This window comes from Ceratotherium simum, chromosome 28 (assembly GCF_057802395.1).
Source record: "Ceratotherium simum simum isolate JZ-2026a chromosome 28, ASM5780239v1, whole genome shotgun sequence".
Taxonomy (NCBI): domain Eukaryota; kingdom Metazoa; phylum Chordata; class Mammalia; order Perissodactyla; family Rhinocerotidae; genus Ceratotherium; species Ceratotherium simum.
In genome coordinates this window covers 12,997,350-13,015,128 of record NC_141927.1, presented here as the reverse complement: position 1 = coordinate 13,015,128, position 17,779 = coordinate 12,997,350, and the positions used below count along the sequence as shown (strand labels likewise).

The 17,779-nt window shown below is 35.5% G+C and overlaps 1 long non-coding RNA gene across 1 annotated transcript in view; it reads right to left on the bottom strand.

The window, feature by feature from the left end:
• Window positions 1–5,955: 5,955 nt before the first annotated feature.
• LOC147913322 (uncharacterized) overlaps window positions 5,956–17,779 on the bottom strand; it is a 127,053-nt gene continuing 115,229 nt past the window's right edge. Inside the window, exon 3 of the long non-coding RNA XR_015548869.1 lies at window positions 5,956–5,994. This is a non-coding gene — a long non-coding RNA (uncharacterized LOC147913322). The remainder of the gene's footprint in view (window positions 5,995–17,779) is intronic.

Here is a 17,779-nt window from a genome sequence, read left to right as displayed (position 1 = left end):
TTTCATGACATACAAAAATTATATGAAATACAGATTACAGTGTCCATAAACAAAGTTTACTTTGAACATAACCATGCTTTGTTTACATATCTGGCTACAATGCTGAGTTGAATAGTTGTGACAAACTGTATGGTTCACAAAGCCAAAAATGTTTACCATCTGGACATTTACAAAAAAAGTTTGCCGACCTTTGTTTTAGGCAAAAGTTAGGTTATCGCTAGTAAGAGTGAAATAGAAGTATTGGGAATAAATTGAATTAATCTCTGAAAAAAGTACATATTTATACCTAGTACATTAGAACATTCTAGAAAATACAAGAATACACAAACACATATTTCATTAACCATTGGAGTGATATTATTATCACATATCATGATTTCTCTGACATACCACGGTACACTCATAAGAGAAAGAGTGAAAAAGGTAAATGACATCTTAGTATCATTATGAAAGTAGTTTTAATTTCACGGATCCTCAACAGATTCTCAAGGCTTCTCAGTTTATAGTCTACAGTATACATATAGTCAAGAAAGATTTTGCCTAAAATATTCAGAATAATTAAACATTGTTCCTTAATACAAGATAGCATAAGGAACATGATCTTTGTACTTCGTGATTTTGATCTTTCCAGGGAGTGTATGAGTTTATACTCATTTCCAATTCAGGTCTGAAGATATAGAATAAGAGTAACCTTTATATATTTTAAAGGATCTAATTTTTTTCAGACATCAAGTTTATTTTTATAATATTTCTAAAACTACTAAACTTAAAGTGAGGAAAATGAATAGAGAATTTAATGTGTACAATAGTTTATACATATAAGTATATTTTATATAAATGCACGTTAGTTTATATATATATATAAATATATGTATAATATTACTACTGGTCATCTCAACTTTTAAAATGTCTCTAACTTGATAGAATTTTTCACTCTTGGGTAACTGTAACTCAGGCTTTATATTTAAGTACAAATTAGAGCTAGAGTAAATTTTATATGGGATTGAGTGAGGTAAATGGAAGGTTATAATTTAGAAATAAAAATCCTTTCTTTTTTTCTCAAGCTGGATAATGTAAAAGGCCATTTATGTCAGCCCTTGGGTCCTCTCTAAATGGCCTTGGTTGATAAGAAGGCAATTTGAGACTGAGGTCCTCACTTTTGAACTAAAGAAGTGGCAAAAAACATTATAATACTTCTATTTTAGCACAGATAAGAGGAACAGAAAGAAACTGCGGATACTTGGATCAAAACTGTAAGAGAACAGAGGTCCAAGATCCATGCAACAAGCAATATTAATGGTCTACAATCAGAGAAGAGTCCCAGGAACATACAGGTACCTATGAAAGAAATAACTCATTTAAAATATGATTGCACAGCAGAGGTGAATCAAAAGCTGTCCTACTGATTGGCATATCTAGGCAAGTAATCCTATCTCAGATCCTAGAGACTGGGCTACATCAACTCAGTACACTAACATTACGTACAAAACAACATACACACATAGCATATGTTGTTGTTACATATATAACAACATAACAACAACCAAGCCTGTTCCATTCCATATTGTTCCTAACACACTCCATCATACCACTATGTGCTTCACTCATTGATTCTCATGTGAGAGGATTTTTCCTCAAAATTTCTATTGAGAATATACTTCTACTTTTGCTCATCAGTTCACAAAGGTAAAAAGGAATATTGAAGATGTATTTGGAACAAGAAGGCAAATCTCTGTCTCTCTGTCTCCCTCTTTTTTTGTGTGTGTGGGTTGAGGGAAGAGAAAAATAACCTTAAAAAACTGGTTATCTTGCTTTTTGACACTCAATTCAAGGTATCATACCTGACAAATATATCCTTTTCCTAACTTACATAGTAGAATACAGATAGGCTTAAAAATATGTGCACAGCAGTAAGATATAATATTAAAAACTTATTAAAATATTACTACTATAATTATTTTGTATTTATGCTATATCTAATGAAAACATAAATCTATTTCAAATTGATGGCTTACGCAAGATTTAATTTCTATCTTAATATATGAAAATAATTTATATTACTTATCTTAATATATTTGCATGCTAACAATAGATCAGACAGTATTTTTCACCCAATTCTGCAGTAACCCATTCTTTTTTATGTAAGGCTATATTACATATACACAGTATTTTTAAAGCAATGGTAACTTTTTGAAAACCTAATCTTTGAAATCTACATAAATTCAAATAATCTTTTTGCTACTAAAAAGAACAAAATGAAAATTACATTTTCTCTTCACTTAATGTGCAATGTGCTCCTTATCTTCTTGTGCCCGAGGGTTTATCAAATTGGAAGCTATTATATATAAACCTATGAAGAAAAACACTTCTAAAACTAAGGATATATGTAACCAATTAATGGTAATAATGGAACACGGTTCAACATTTGAAATGATTTTCTTTGATCAGATCGTTCATATTTCTCCTTTGCTCTTTCTATTCAAATCATACAAGTGAAACTTTTACTTAGAATGGATTAAAGGTACACATCTTGCAAAATCTAAAAGACATATATATTGAATATTTGGAGTCAATTTTGTGATTGTAACATTTAACCAATCTGCATCATTAAGTCTTGGTAATTGTTTATGAGTTCCAGAAGCAAAGCTCTAAGGCCCTGCTCCATACCAAATGCCACAAGACTCTTCGTAAACATCAGCAGACGGAGGATGAGCTTTGTGTTTTTACCAGATTACGATCCTTTGACAAGGTCAGGATCGATTACACAAGCCACAACTCCATCATGAAGGAAAATAGACCTATATCAGCCTTAATCAAAGAAAGTATAGGATATTATCCAGGTTCTTTTTACAGTATATCTTCTCATATTTATTATAATCCAACAATTACATATTGTTTGCATACTTATTAAAATCCAATTATTTTAAGTACTATTTATTACAATTCTCATTATTATAATCCGTATCTTATAACCAATTATAATTATAATATTTATAATTTATAAATTATATTATAATCCAAATATTATTACATTTATTACAATTTATTGTAATCCAATTTGGATTATACCAAATTGTGCCAAATTCAACTTTTTTTTCACAAAGCAGTCTGGGCCAGTTTGATGATGTTGAGCCACTAATCAGAATTCTCAAGACAGTACGTTGCTGATTCTCCACCTGGAAAGAAGCACTAAAAAAGTACCTTTTGAAATAATCTAACCCTATGGCTTTACACAATGGAATTTGAAAATCCTACAACCCATGACTAATGAGAGAGATTTTGATATATGAAATGTGGAAAGAAAGCAGATTTATATTTTCTTTAGTCATCAGATGACATCCAAAATGACAATGGAGGAATGTACAACAGATAGGACCATTCCTTGAATAGATATCCCCAATGGCAGAAGAAAAGGAAATTTTAAAGCTTGTTGCCATAATAAATAAAAGAAATGCCTGCACACTTTGTACAAAATGATTCTATGTTTTATCAAAGTGAAACTCTGAACATCAAGCCCCAGAATTAATCAAAGTGGCTACAAAGCATTTGAACAGAAGCGAAAGTCTGACAAAGATGGATTGTGCAAAGAGGAGCTGCTTTCAATTTTAGAATAAAAAAATTACAGTCACCTTAATGAAGAAAGAGTGTTCTGCGTAGAAAATATGGTAAGCCTTTACACTCGCAAATTCCTTGAAAATTCTGCTCTCTGAAATCATGTCCATCTTAGTCCTCCATTCCACATCGTAATTGGAGTTTTTATGGTACTAAAACTTTTAACCAGTAAATTCTACGATAATGTGCTGTTATAGACTGAATGTATGTGGCCCATCCCAAATTCACGTGTTGAAGCTATAAGCCCCAGTGTGGCAGTATTTGGAGTAAAGATGTAATTAAGGTTAAACGAGGTCATAAGAGTGGGGCGTTAGTATCCTTACAAGAAGAGACACCAAAGAATTCTCTCTCTCTCCCCCTTCACATGCAAAGAAGAGGCCATGTGAACACGCATTAGAAGGCAGCTCTCTGCTACCCAAAGGGAGAGCTCTCATGAGACACCAATCCTGCTAGCACCTTGATCTTGTACTTCCGGTCTTCAGAACTGTGAGAAAATAAATTTCTGTTGTTTAAGCCACCCAGTCTGTGATACTTTGTTATAGCAACCTAAGCAGACAAAGACGTGCATATACCACACACGTCAGACACACACACAAACACACACATCCCGTAGAATGGTAAACAGAAATACCAATTATTGTGTGGCAACAAAAACAATAATGATCCTATAAGTGGAAGCTAAGGGGGAGACAGGATGATAAGGAAATAACCATGCTGCGCCAGCAACCCGAGAACCCAGTAGAATGGAAATTAAGTAGAAAGTATTAAGGGCAGTTGGAATCATTCTGGACATTACATCACCACTTACACCTCCAGAGAGAATTTCCCTTCCATTCCTGCCATCCCCCCCTACTTCCCACCTTCTTCATCATTATTCACGATTTGTACTTGACAGTTCAATAATAGTTATGCAAGTAATAAGAGCAAATATTTATAAATACTCTTAGCTTTATATAAATTATTTATTTCTCCCAGTAGTTATTAAATTAAATAAGCTTATATTAAAAATACACAGGACAGTTTCTTTTTTTTTTTAAAGATTTTATTTATTTATTTATTTTCCCCCCAAAGCCCCAGTAGATAGTTGTACGTCATAGTTGCACATCCTTCTAGTTGCTGTATGTGGGACGCGGCCTCAGCATGGCCGGAGAAGCGGTGCGTCGGTGCATGCCCGGGATCCGAACCCGGGCCGCCAGTAGCAGAGCGCGCGCACTTAACCGCTAAGCCACAGGGCCAGCCCCACAGGACAGTTTCATCCCTCCTAAAATAGGTATAATATCTGTCAATAGGTCAGCCACTCCAACAAGTTTTCATTTGCTTATTTATTCAACACGGAGGGTCTGTAATGTTACACACTAAGTTTCACATTAGAGATATGAATATGTATAAGAAACGCTCTGTTTCTGAGGACTCCACAGTGTAGAGAGACATTTAAAGAGAGATCACAACATAACAGGATGTCCTAACAATATGTTAAGGTAAGTGTTATGAGAGAGCTGAGAATGAATGCTGCAGAGGCTGAAAGGAGTCACAAACCCTGTCTACTAGAGTAACGAGGGCTTCACAGAGGAGGTGACATTTAGGTTTCATCATGAAGGGTGAATAAGATCTCTCCACATGGAGAAGAGTCTGGAGTAGGAGGGTTCTAGGAAGAGAGAAGAACTGATGGAAAATTATGAAGCATTAACGGAAATGGTACCTTTGTTGAACGGAGAGTGGTTTGGTGTGAATAGATTTTAAGAGAAATAAAGTAGAGGCAAGCGGTGAGTTGGAAAGTGAATATGGGGAAGAACATTAATGTACCAAGATAGGAGTATGGATTTTCTAAGTGTAGACCATGGGGTTTTGGGCTGGGAAGTAACATGGCCAGATATATTTTAGAACAAAAATCCCAGCAATAGTGTAGAGGGAGAAACGGTGCAAGAAGAGACTTAGGATGGGCAGATCAATTAGGGACTCTTAGAAAGACAAAGGAGATGAAGTTAAAATCCTGTTCGAGAGCAGTAACAGAAGCTTGGTATCTAAACATGAGAAACATTCATAAAAAGAATATTTAGCATTGATTCAAAATTGCAGGCAGCGAAATAGCAAAAAAGGTTGTGTTTTTATTCATTGAATCTATTTTTAGGAAAGGAGAATAATATATGAGATAAAATAAAATTTTTAATTTTTATTTATTTATTTATTTATTTTATTTTACAGATATCTACTCAAGGAAGTTGTCTTTTGGGAAACAATTTGTGGAACAGGTTCACAAATTAATAATTTTCTCCACATTCTGTCATCGTTTTAATCCTAAAACCAAAGTTATAAACAAAGAGAAAAAAGGTTACCTGCGTATAAGTGCCTTAACGAGTATCTCCTTATGAATTTGTTTAGTTGCTGCAGAATGAAAAAGAAATAAGCAAAGCTTGAGGAAGAAATAAGCTACTTTCTCTTTGATTTCCACATTTCTCTACAACATACATTTCAAATGGGGTGCCATACTGAAGGGGGAAAAAGGATCCTATGGAATAATTTATGATGGTTTTAGAATATGAGTAAATATTATGAGGATAACTTATGGCAAGAACACTATAAAATAGGGCCAGGCATGATCATCTTTTTCAATTACACAGTGAATATCTTAATATGCTAAGTTCTTTTTATGGTGACTCATTTTAGCAACCAAAAATTATTAGCAATATTATTCTGGAAAACATATCTTGTAATTTTTGCAGATCAGGGTGTTTCGCACTGTGACACGCAGTAAATATCTATTAGAGGGAGGCTTCAGAAACTCCATGTGTATTTTAATAGGATGGGGAACTGTATTAATCTCATACCGCCTGTCTATAGTAGGGCAGACAGATAAATTTTTATTTGTTTATTTAATGTAAATCCATGCTCCTCTAAATTTTGCTTATACATGTGCAGGATCATTAGGCATATTCACCGTCTAATCATTACTTCTGAACTGGGTTCATAATTGGGATGAGAGCAATGTCAGACTAAAAATAATCTTTGAACACCAAAAGCTTGAAAATTGGCCTTTTATCAGCAGGTTGGAGACAGAATTCTCTTATTTCTTGGGTGGTTAACAGAGTTAATCATTTCTTTTTTCCTTCTTATCCTGTACCTTTAGTGATAATTGATATATTAACACAGATTATTGCCTTGGCAGCACTACTTTTAGTCGCATAATAGTCATAGCTATGATACATTGAGCATTGGCTATTCATCAACGACTGTACACAGAGTACAAATATTGTATACATTTTTAAAACAACCCTGAAGGTAGTATTTAGCCCCATTTTACAGCTGACTAAACAGAAGCAGAAGAAAACATTGTGACTGAAGGTCAAACAATTAGAGCGAGAATCTGGACTCAAACCCAAGCCTGATTAATGCAAAGCATATCTTCATATTCCAACTCTGTCCACTGCTTCTCTGTAATCTGAAGCTCAAGGGTGGGCAACTTAATACACCTACATAGACCCAGATGTTCTTCAAGGATCTACAAACTCTGAAATATGTCAGGAAGAACTTTGTGGCTTCCCTGTCTTGTTGCGTACCTAATTTTGTTTGTTTAAAAAGAAAAAAAAAAAACTTTGTCATCCAAATGGTTAAACTTATATTGCCTTTGCACTCTATAATGATGAATAGGAACAAAACATGTTAGGTCTTAAAGGGCTTGAAAGAGGATCTAGTCCTTTCCATTCCTCCATTACCCCAATTTTTTCCAATGACAACATTGAGGCCCAGAGAGAAAGTGATTTATCCAGCGTTCAGTGAATTTTAATGGCAGAACTACAACTTAGACACAAAAACTCCTTACTCTAGGTCCATTGCCTCCCCTTCTTATTAGCATTTTTTAATATTAAAGTTCATACACAAATGCCTGAACATTTGACAAGCATTCATCGATTGCATAGTATTTGCTGTTATACATGTTACAATATGTAATATATATATGTGTATATACATCTGTGTATAGATAAGTAGAAATAGAGAGAAAAACAGAGAGATTATTATATTCCCTTTCCTCAATAATTGTACAATGTATTGGAGAGACAGATGTAAGACAATGAATTAAGGTACAATAAGACAATTGGTAGAAGGTTTCTGAACAGGGACAGGGGAATGACAATAAAATGGTGTCCTAAGAAAGTTAATCTAGTGGGCCTGGCGCAGTGGTGTAGTGGTTAAGTTCAGTGCTCTCTGCTTCTGTGGCCCAGGTTTGCAGGTTCAGATCCCAGACATGAACCTACACCACTAGTCAGCCATGTTGTGGCAGTGACCCACATATGGAACGGAGGAGGATTGGCACAGATGTTGGCTTGGGGCCAATCTTCCTCAAGCAAAAAGAGGAAGATTGGCAACAGATGTTAGCTCAGGGTCAATCTTCCTCTCCGCAAAAAAAAAAAAAAAAGTTAATCTAGTGATGGTATGTAGAATGGATGATATCACGTAGCATTTGAAAATGAAGGAGTTATTAGAAGCCTGCGGCAATAATCTAGATATGTCCATAAGAACACATTTCAACGAGGAACTCTTCCAACCCCCATTTGACCAATATTTCTTGTCTTATTTGGTAACTGCAGGTCTTAATTCATCCCAGAAAAGAAGTGTTTTTGTTTCAAAATCCTGGATGTGCCATTGGTATGTATAAGGGTTCAGTAAGAAGTTTCATAAGAAAGTAATCTGCGGGCTGGCCCCGTGGCTTAGCGGTTAAGTGCGCGCGCTCCGCTACTGGCGGCCCGGGTTCCGATCTCAGGCGCGCACCGTCGCACCGCTTCTCCGGCCATGCTGAGGCCGCATCCCACATACAGCAACTAGAAGGATGTGCAGCTATGACATACAACTATCTACTGGGACTTTGGGGGAAAAATAAATCAATTAAAAAAAAAAAAAAAGAAAGTAATCTGCTGTAGCATATTCATAAAACCAATCTGAATCATTCATTCATCGATTCATATATACATTTGCTCAAACACATACTTATTTCCTGCCTACTATGTGTCTGACACTGGGGAAACTAAAGCAAATAAGATAACTTGGAATCTGAGTTCAAAAGGTTTATGAATTGCCATCCAGTAGATAAAAACTTACACGGAAAAAAATAAGAACACTGAATGAATGGGGGTGATGTCAGAGAGAAGGGAAAAGAAGGATGGACATGAAAGACATTCAATAATAAAAGAGAAAGCATTAGTTTCAGAAAATATCCCTGATAAAAATTTTTTCAAAATAAAAGACAGATAAGTTACTAGGAATGTAGTAACATGGCAAGAAAGAACAGCTTGAGAAAAATCAACAAAAAGATAACTTTTCCTCTTTTCTTCTCTTTGGAATTTATCCTGTGTAACTCTCTCATCAAAAAAAATGATGGCTCCAATCCAGTACGGAACATCTGGCTTTAAGGTTACCCTAAGGGGGAAAAGGTAATATGCATAGAGGTAGAAGTGACAAGTTGGTACCCTAGGCTTTTGAATAACAACATGATTTCCCCTGACATAGAGCAGTTGATCATCAACAACAACAAAGGTAAATAATATTCAGTAAATTTACTGAAGCACCTGGATACATATAAATTAAATTTCTGAAAAATAGAATAAAGAATACCTTTCATAATTGGAGACATTAAAAATCAGAACATAGGAATAGATCTCCTATACCACACTGAAATTAATATACTATAGACATTACATTACCTCTATATACCAGAAAAACTGTATTCAGTAACAGAAGCAGAATGGCTATACTTTACCTTGATAATCATTTTCTTATGTCTTATGACTCCTCAGTGAAGATCATCACATTCCCCCACACATGCCATACAGATGTCCATCTACAGTTCCTTGATTAATGCTGGGGTTCTGTGTCCTGATGCCATGCCCTTCTCCCTGCTCCGTTCTTTGAGTCCTTGTCCCTAAACTTCTTCAGGTAGTGCTAAACCTACCAGTCATGGTGTTTTTTGCAAAACACCACCCTCTTTGTGGAACACCATGACATATTGATATATTTAATTTTGTCATAAAAATCAGGAGCAGAAAAATATGATTTTATTATATGTATCCAATATAGAATCGCAACCACCAGCACACATGTCCATACACACAAAACAAGCTGTTTGTTTCTGAATTTTCTGTTAATATTCATTTGCTACTTGTTCTTTCATTTTATCATCTGCTAGCTTTTGCTAGCAGGCAAGTAGGAGCAAGTGCCAAGGGCTTAAGAAAATTGTATAGAAAAGAAATTAAACTAGGGAAACTCTATCCATTTTCTTAATTTTATTTTTAAAAGGGAGGAAGGAAATTATTGCTTTTATTCTTGCAACAACTTGATGCAACAAATGAAGCATGGTGCAGAATATCAGAATTGGAGGGCCACTGTGTTAAGTATTAGTGCTCATCCCATGTTTTCTGTGGCTGCTTCCCCAGAGATAAATCTACGGTGCTCACTCTTTTCTCTAACTTGTTTTCATTTATGCCACATACTTAATATCTTAATAAAAAAGAGCAAATCTTGCGAATCTTGGCTTTACCAACAGCTTCAGTTGGTTGAGACTGACCCTGAAGATCAATAACATGGCATGATTTTTAATTTTACATGAATTTAGTTAGTGTTATGAGGCTAGGGTGCAGGAACGATCATTTATATTCAGATTGGGCCTACCCTATTTTCTGGAATCTTTCCACTGAGTTTGGATGTCCTCTTCTAGTCACTATTTACAAGGAACTCATTAAAATTCCAAAGGGGATCCTGGAAATCTTCCAGGGAAACTGCACTACATTTTAAGGAAGGATGTCTATAATTGTTATTGTGATATTCACAGATTTGGGAATTCTCTAAGGTCTCAGAGACTATACCTTGGGAATTTCAATGATCTTAATTTCTATACCACATTTGTTGCCTTTATCCCACACTCACGTGGCCTATAGCTCTTTTGTAAAATAGGAGGATTGGCAGGTGTCCCATATAGAAGGGACTTAATGCCAGATCATTGCTTTCTGGAGAATTTGGTTTTTAAAAAACGTGTAATTTTCCAAATAATTTGCCTTCTATTCATAAATACAGGTGCCAGGATTGTGTAATGGTGTATTCCCTGCTCCCCATGCTCATCCAGATTCTTAAATTACAATGAATTCTTTCCCTGGTAGTCACAACATAGCACAAACACTTCTGCGTTTAGTTTGCATGATCTTCATACATTGCTTTGATGCTGTAGCTTTACTTTGGTAACTGTTGCAAAGTATCAACAGAGATTTGCAAATAAAGGGCAATTTTTCCCAACTGTTCTTTGTGAATCATAGAAAATACATTTTCCACCATAGCAGTGGTCATATGGTAATAAGATGATAATGTAAATGGTAAAATACAATGCAGCAATCAAAATAAGGCAAATAATTAGAGTCAGCTATAGCATAGGAAAAATGGTCCATTTGTTTTCAGTGAATATGTTATGTTTCTTCACACTTAAATTCAAATCTTCTTTACTTAGAGACTAATTTATTAATCAGTCAAGTCACCAATGCTAGAGAACATATCTACAAGAGTTAAGTTCTTATCCTAAATGTAGACATATTTATTTTCTCTGGTGACTAATTAAATATTCATTATAGGCATAAAGAAAGATTTATTGAAAACAAATATTCTGGAATATAATAACCGTAATAAGGAAGAGAAGGCACAAAAGCTAACATGCGTTAATTCTTTTGGCCCACCACTATGCTGAGCACATTAAACGGTTTAACTAATTTAGTCCTAGAACACTATTAAATAGATACTCTCTTATCCTCATTTCCAGATGAGGAGATGGAGACCTAGAAAATTTAAAGAATTTAAATAGTCAAAGAGATAACAAATGGTAGAGCAATTCTTAACTACTAATAAAATATTTCCTCCAGTGTTAAACCTAAGTACCTCAAGCACACATTTAAATTTATTTTCTCGTAGTATATTTTCAGTAGCTATGTATAGCAAAGGGTCATACCTTTGTAAGATATTTTTATACATTTAAGTTTATGTTCACTTCTACCTTTCTTCTGAATCTTTCACAAATCCACCAGATTTCTTTCTTATTCTGAAGTCTGAGATAGAATAATTACTAAGGATTTAATCAGAATTGTATACAATGAGCAATCCAATACGCAATATTTCTATGTATGTAGTTATTATTATTGAGTCCCACTAGCCCTTTTGTGCCTTTAACTACAATATTAGCTAACGACTCCTGATCTCTTTTTGTTATTCTTTGAAACCCAAGACCATGTAAAAATGTTTTGGTTAATTATTCTATTCTATCTTGTATTGGAGTTACTCATATGCTAGTGTTTTATTTTCCTATGATAACTCTCTTACTGGATCTTATAGGATCTAGGTTCTGAAGTGGTTCAGAAACACCCTCTTTCATTATAAGCTATGAAATCTTTGACAAGTAGACAATTATGTAACATCCATTTCTTAGTTTCCTCCTTGGTAAACGAGGTTAACACTAGAACCCACCTCATATAGTCGCTGTGAGGGTTAACATATATACAGTACTTAGAACAGCGTTTGGCACAGAACAGACATTTTCTAAGTGTGTACTACTACCACCACTACACCATTTCTACACCAGCTATTTTAAAATTGCCCCTTTCTTAAAGTCCCTCTCTTAGTCAGTCTGGGCTGCTATAACAAAAATACCATAGACTAGGTGGCTTATAAACAACAGAATTTATTTCCCACAGTTCTGGAGGCTAGAAGTCCAAGATGAGGGTGCCAGCATGATTGGGTAAGGGCCCTCTTCCAGGGTGTAGACCTCTAATTGCAGAAGTCTCTCCTCACATAGCAGAAGGGGCCTGGGCACTCTGTGGGGTCTCTTTTATGTGAATATTAATCCCATTCATGAGGGCTCCACCCTCATGACCTAATCACCTCCCAAAGGCCCATCTCCTAATACCACCACATTGGGCATTAGGATGTCAACATATGAATATTGAGAAGACACAAACATTAGAACAATAGCATTCCCTAAGTTCTCATCTAATCCCCTGGTCTTAATAGATGACCTACTCTTCTTCAATGTTCTAGAGAACATAAAGAAAATAGGGATAGAAACTTTTCTCAACTTCTCATCACACTCCACTCAAAATGAGGGACCTTATCTCCACTTTCTCCCATCATTGAGGACTGGCCTTCTCACACTTCCTTTACCTTTCCTCTTAAACCTTATTTTAAAAGAAAAGAAATAAGTAAACAATAACGAAAAAATAACACTCTTGTAAATTATTTACTTCCTCCTCTTTACAGCCAGAGTTCTTGAAATAGATTCAGTTTCTATGCTTTCCTCCTCCATGTCTTCCCTTTCCATTCACTCACCGTCCACTAGAGTCTGATGTCCCCACTAGCCACCACCCTCCTGAAACTGTTCAATGAAGGGCTCAATCATTCTCAGCTCACATTTTATGGACGTTTTCTATTCCTTACTACAGTGAACCTCTTGGTAGATGTAACATGGCTTGATTACATCCTTCTTTTGGGGATGCTTGAGTCTTGGCTTCCATGACACCATGGCTATCCTGTTTTTCACGTTCTATCCTTTTTAATGGACTCTCTTTCTCCTCATCTTTAAATACTGATATTTTCAATACTCTCTCTTGCTTATTCTCTTTCAAATTTTACACATCCTCATGGTTTTAATTTACCCTTAAGCCTTTCTCTTTTCTAATTCTAACTCATGTATTTAATTATTCCCTGGACATCTCCACTGAGTCTCATGAAATTGAACTCCTAATATTTTCAAGCTCAATTTTAGTTCTTCATCCCTAGTAGCACTACTATGGGAGGCAGAATGGTATAGTGAAAGAGGCAGAAGACTGGGACCCAGACTGACTATGATTCAAAATCTGTCTCCAATCTATGCTGGTGTATGATCTTGATCCAAATACTTATCCCCTCCGAGCCTCAGTTTTGTCTGATTGCTATAATTGGACACAATGACACCAAATGTATAGGATTCTGGTGAGGAATAAATGTGATAATGTTTGAAAGGAATTTAAAACAGTGTTCAGAACTTAGTAAATAATCAGTAAGCATGTCTTCTTTCCATTTAGAACAGGCTTTTATAAATTATTGTCTAGACTAAAACAATGCCTTCCTAATTGGCCTCTCTGGCTCTATAGCCCCCTCCTTTAAATCCCTCCATCTTCACGCTGTGGCTAGTCCAATCTCTAAACACAAATTTTATCACATCACTTGCTTACATGAAATTTTCCATTAACTGCCTAGTGCATAACGGATGAGGTTAACGCTCTTCAACTTCCAACCCCTGGTCCTTCATAACTCAATCCGCGCATCTTATCCTGCTAGATCTCCAGGTACCCTGGCCCACTAAATTGCTTGTTGATTGCTGAAAGCCATGCGGTCTCTCAGGCAGCTGGTTTTTTGCACCTGTTCTTCTTCCTTCACTTAGCTCCCTCTAGTCTACCTGGCAAATTTCTAGTAATACTTTTAAGATTCATCTCATGTGTGTCTCCTCTGTGACATTTTTCTTGAGATGGCAGAATTACTTTTCCTCCACCGCGTTCCCATCCTACATTGTACAACCTCGGTTGTAGTTCATATTTCATTGGATTGTCATCATTCTTATACCATCTCACCTATCTGTCCTAGGTTTTTATCTTATCACAACTTGTAGTCTCATCCTCAATAAAAAGTAGACACTCCCGGGGCGGCCCCGTGCCGTAGTGGTTAAGTGCATGCGCTCAGCTGCTGGTGGCCCAGGTTTGGATCCCGGGCACGCACTGAGGCACCGCCTGTCAGGGCATGCTGTGGTGGCATCCCACATAAAGTGGAGGAAATGGGCACAGATGTTAGCCCAGGGCCAGTCTTCCTCAGCAAAAAGAGGAGGATTGGCATGGATGTTAGCTCAGGGCTGATCTTCCTCACACACACACAAAAAAAGTAGACACTCCCTAATCATTTGCTGAATGAATTAGTGAAGGAATAAATGATCCTATTCAGCCCTGAATAAACTGTAAATTTCTGAGGCACTTATCTTGTATCCCCTGCATCAATTAGCACTTGTAAGTATCTCAAAATACTGGCCAACACTTATTGATTTCTCATTATGTATCAGGTATAGGTTTAAGCACCTTACTGCATTCATTTAGTTTTCTCAAAACCTTTTAAGGCAGGTACCAACACAGAGAAGTTGATAAATTTACCCAGGAAGAACAGGTTGGATTGGAATACAGTCAGTTAATTCTAGAACCTGGACTTTCAACCACTGTACAATATTTTGACATGACCCTAGAAGGTCTATAGTTTCTCAAAAAAGCAATTGTTTTAAAAGCTATGAATATATGTGTTATGATTTACCACAGAAATATTTTTGAAAAGAAAGTATTTTCTGAGCTTCTAAGAAATTTTTCAAACTAAATAATTCAGGTTATCTCACCAACTTTAAATCCCTCCTTTTATATAGAGCCTCCAAGGAATCGAATAGTTGGGAATATATTAACTGCAGGATTTAAATTATACAGCGTAGTTTAACACAAAGAAATTAATTGAAAAGTTTTAAGAAATCATGTTCTTCTCCAATAAATGTTGCTACCTGGGGGTTAAGATTAGCTGGAGGGTTTATTGAGAATAAGGTTTTTTCTAAGCTAATCTGGGATTTGCTGTAAATAATATATGCACCAACTATGTTACCCTTTCATTTTCTTTTAAATTCTATACAAATATAATGAGACTTCGGATTAAATTTTTCTGGAATAACACTCTCTCATATTACCTTTAAAAATACTTCCTCTTTTTTAAACCCTATAGGGGACTATATTTCCATGATGCATATTTATATGATCTAGCAAGACCTTATCACAGTGAACTTTATTTTTTGTCACCTGTGAGTAGCATTTATGTTGAAATAAATGGTATTTCAGCAGAGCTATAAGTTCATTCTACAGCTCTCCAAAGAGAATTTTCTGTGTTAAGAAATTTTCTGTGCTAAGAATTTTCTGCGTTACTCCAAAAAGAAAAGAAAAGAAAACAAATGAAAAACGTTGTCCTCATTTTTGATAAAATAAAAAACATGGAAGTTTATTCAATTAACCAAAGAAAAATAAATCACAGTGTTAGGCACAACAGATATTTTCATAAGAAAAGCAATTCTATGTACTTCTAATACTGCTGGTAATAAATAGTCCTTCCAATATCTACATTTCTTTGTGGACATTTGGAAAACAATAAATTCTGGGCTTTTAATAGATCAGTTTCTCTTCTAAATCTACTTGTTGCCAAGGATGATAATATAAAGTGTGATAAATCTAAAATTTAACTCATAAGTACCTTAACTCACTCAACATTGTTGGAAAAGAAATGCTTCCATTCTACACAATTTAAGAAACAATTGCTCATTCTAAACTATAATTTTGAATTTTTCAAATGTTTCCTTTCATTTGCTTATTAAGTTTCCCGGAGAAAATAAATATGCTATGAACCTACTGACGAAGAGCTTACAAACTGAATATTTTTTGAAGCTGAGGCAATCAACTTATTATTTAAAACAATGTTTTTCTCAGGATTGAGTTGGTGTACCACAACAGCAGTAACAAATTCACTGGTTAGTACATCATGCGAAATGATTTTAAGGCACTGCTTCAGTAATATATTTATACCATGATGCACAATTTAAATATTACTGAATACCTTTTATGAGCCATGAACTCTCTCAAGGGCTGGGGTAGAGAATCTCTGGAAATTACATTTCAGTGGGAGAAGACAGACCCCTTACAGTCATTCTCGTTTGCATGTAGACAAAGAAATCTAATAAAGAATGTAATTATAACTTAACTGCCTCAATTCAGATAGGTTAATGGATTTGTTGGCCATCAAAACAAAGGGTGATATATGATTAGGAGCAGACTCAATCCAATACTTGCCAGTTTAGATCCTTCTTAGGATCCAGGCCTTGTATGTCTACAGTTTCTATGAATTACTAAGAAAGTTTGTTATTGCCTTCCTCGTGGCCAACAAGTGCAAATTATTCAGTACCTTGAAGCAAAAAGTTTGATGTCTATGTGATACTTTCTATAGTAATAAACACTTTATTAATAAATAAGTCATGTACTTTGGTCCAAGAGGAGCAATAATTCAGATAAACTTAAGAATTCTGCAATAGTTTCTTAACCTGAACAAATCTCCAGTTAGTCTTCCAAAGATAAGTTGTGATTTACACTATGTCTTCTTTCTTCTCTGAAACTTTCTCTGAGTTTCTTCAAGGGCAGTGGCCCTGGCTTATATAGACATAAGCCACTTGGGACTCACAGTCTATCTACCTTTCACCAAAGAGCCATGTTACCATCTCGCAATAGGCTGCATATTGGCCCTTCTAGTGTTAACTATTGAAATAGGGCCTCTGGTTAAGCTCAGGTCTCACTCTGAGCTATGAACAAGCAAGAAGGCCAGTTCTGCTCGGGTCTCCCTAATTTCCGTTTAATTAGGGTGAGGAGCCCATTCAGGTCAATTGTTGAACATATCTTCAATAACAGACTATTTGCTACGTGCTGTGGTGGAATGATAGATGCATATGCTATTTTCCAGAAATGGATAGTCCCCAAATTTTAGTGAGCCTGTTTTTAGTTTCACACATGAGCTTCTGCATTTGGCAGCAGAAACACTTCTTCCATAGACTATGGTACGTTTATGATTAATCTCTTATTTAATATACATGCCAGAAAAAGCAAACAAACAAATAAAAAGTGGAAACAAATCCTCAGTGAAAGTAATATTTCCAGATTAGTATTTGCTTATATGAATAGAGAACAGTACAAGTTTCTGTTTATCAGCCATTTCCAATATGGCAGCAGAAGAGGGCTCTTTGACATGGGATCCTAAAAAAGCCAGGATCTGTGCTTACTCTACTCCTATTTTCAATGTTAGAGCCAGTGTAATTTCTGGCCAAGTGTAATTTAGATCATTTTACTTCCCCTTTTAAAACTCTCCAATGGCTTCTGATTTCACTCAGACCCTACATGGTCTGGCTCCCATTTAATCTTTTTTTTTTCTTTCTTTCTTTTTTTTTTTTTTTTGTTTATTGCAGTAACATTGGTTTATAACATCGTATAAATTTCAGGTGTACATCACTATACATCTATTTCTGCATAGATTACATCATGTTCACCACCCAAATACTAATTAC